General features: G+C 34.0%; 1 non-coding gene across 1 annotated transcript; it reads left to right on the top strand.

Annotated features, from left to right (window-relative positions):
• The first annotated feature begins 2,201 nt into the window (after window positions 1–2,201).
• Trnae-uuc (transfer RNA glutamic acid (anticodon UUC)) lies at window positions 2,202–2,273 on the top strand. Its single transcript has one exon. It is a non-coding gene; the product is annotated as a tRNA-Glu (tRNA).
• Window positions 2,274–2,797: the final 524 nt, after the last annotated feature.

Below are 2,797 nucleotides of genomic sequence, written 5' to 3'. Positions count from 1 at the left end.
TTGTTTATATGCTAATGATGAAAATTCAAGATGACGATCGCTACAAAATGGCGGACTACATATTTTCTCAAAGCCCCATCAATATGGGTATCATATGAAAGGGATTGACTAGTAGAACACAGTTATTTATGAAAAATTCAAATCCAAAATGGTGGATTACATATTTCCTCTGAACCCCATCAATATGGGTATTAAATGGAGGACTTGACTAGTAGAACACAGTTATTCATGAGGAGTGTAAAGCCCAATTATATCACGATACCAGACGGTAAATTCCTATTACGATATGCTTGCCATCAAGTATGTGTTCGTTGTCGGCTGAACAATAATCCCTGCAACATTTGCACGACAAATTTTGATTTTTTTCGTATTTGAATCTAAACGTTTGAGTGTTTGCTGAGTGCTGAAGTTCTATTTTATCCTTTGATTTTTTTTTCTGTAGTTTTGTACATGAAAAGTTGGTCATTCTGGGATCTGTGCTCCATGATATTCGAATAATGGACACCCCTTGGTGTAGTCCTACGTCTCTCCGGTTATGTCCCCGACATTACCCACCCGCCTTTTATTTTCTATGTGGAACTTTTTTGAAGCGACTCAAAACAGATCTGCAGGCGAATTTCGAAATGAAGTTACAATCTGAAATATTTTATTTTTGATTTTTTTTTAATTTTTAGATAAGAAATTTTGAATAATTTGCCAATATGCTTTATAAATTTGATTATTTGAACAAAATTGAACGTAGCTAGGTAGAGGGGACCAGAATAGACGTTGTTTCATAAAATTAGTTTCGATTATCCGCAGTAGATTTATATACGTACAAATTTCTAAATTCAAATGAATACTTTGAAATTATATTTAAACATACCTATTATGATAATTGATAGAAACTGGGTGTAGCTAGGATGAGCAGGATGTTTTATATGTTTAATATGTTTTAATCTGGTTATCCACAGCGTAATTTTTGCTTCAAAAATCATAAATAATAATATTATAAATAAATAAAAATATTAATTTATTAATCATAAATAATATGAAGGACGTAGTAAGGAAAAGAAAAAGTTGGGGTAGGAGTGTTGAAATTGTTCCAAAGAATAGATTCGAAAGTCGCTTTTTCCATACATTCATTGGCACTATAATGTACATAATATGCAACAAAGCAAAAATTGAAAGCTAACATTTTGTGATTAAACTATAGTAAATTTTCTCTAAAATAATTGCACGTAATTCTCGCAGCAGGATTTTTTTCCAATGGCAATCCGTTTTCTTCAGCCCAAGTAATAACTTTATCGATTCCACATAAGACTGCTTCATTTCAAATACAATTTTCGGACTCTTCATATTCATCAAAACTGAGGAGGAATTGGCTCCCTCGGAAGACTAAATCGATTTTTTATCATCGTAGAAAGATGTATTTGTCATTGTCTCAAACTCCACTTACTCGACATGCACGGTATTGTCTACGTCCATCAATTTCCGCTAAGCGAAAGTATGCGTTCTCCATCTACCGATAACGGGATATCGGCATTTTCCATGACTTGACAATGGAATCAGCCAGTACCTCGTCCCAAGCTTTGGCCACCCAAAACATAGTATCCTTAATATTGATTCGATTAACCATGTCATCTAACTCTCCTTGGCGTCCAAAAAGCTCACGCATGAGCTTTGGTTTGTAGCTGGACTTAACCATTTGAATAATATTTTAATCCTTGGGTTGTAACAAGTCGATGAATTTTTTTTCGATTTTCAAAACATAAATCCTTTCCTCAGGACGCGCCAGACAATTTCTGGCTACGACACTGCAATATACATATAAATGAGTGCAAATCATAGTTAATTTCCTTTATTAATTTTTTTTATGATTAGATTATCCGGAGTGAAAAAAAACAAAACACCGGATAATCGAGTCCGACCTGTTTGTTTAAAAAATTATTCGAATTTGAATGAATTTGAGAAAATTTACAACAACAAAAATAAATGCAAAAAATCACAATCAAATGTAAGTATTGATATCCGTCAAAAATGATTGAGCTTTTCCCTGTCTACCAAATGAAACATTTCAATGATGCTCATCCGCTGGAATATGATGTTTTGCTCGACTCGACAGTGGCTGGAACCAAAACGAATCGAGATGAATTGCCCGTCTCGTCATTAAGAATAGGCCCCATCGACCAGCTTTCTATACATTAATACTTGTACTGTACTCCCATATGGTCTAGTGGCTAGGATATCTGGCTTTCACCCAGAAGGCCCGGGTTCGATTCCCGGTATGGGAAGTTTTTTTTGCGCGTCTAATGACTACGAAAACAAATGGTTACCTATGGAGATGCGATTGACGCCGGCGAACAATAAAGTAGACCAGTTAGATTCTGTTACTCGTGTTCTGGAATTAGGATTGAGCGATCTTTAGAAAAAAATCGATTTTCTAAACGGCGTAGGGATCGATTCACTGATCAAATCGGTATCAGAGAATCGGTCTTTGAAAAAATCGAATGCCTTTTTTCAATTTACATACTTATTCTATTTAAGTGTTCTCTTTTTTCCAAAAATGGGATAAAGATTTCACATTTCTATTCAAAGGTATTTTATTTCGATTTTTAGCATCAAGATCACAAAAAAACTTGAAAGCCCAGAATTTTTTTTTCCAGAGCATTCATCTAGTTTTTTAGACCATTCACTGCTTCTCCTAAATTTACGATCATCAATTTGACAACATTGGAATAGATCAAAAATTTGGAATTGAAAATTAAATTTACAAAACATTTTCTACGATCAAAACAATCAATCTTGTAAATATCAA

This window comes from Toxorhynchites rutilus, chromosome 3, assembly GCF_029784135.1.
Source record: "Toxorhynchites rutilus septentrionalis strain SRP chromosome 3, ASM2978413v1, whole genome shotgun sequence".
Classification (NCBI taxonomy): Eukaryota; Metazoa; Arthropoda; class Insecta; order Diptera; family Culicidae; genus Toxorhynchites; species Toxorhynchites rutilus.
This window is presented reverse-complemented; position numbering and strand designations above follow the sequence as displayed.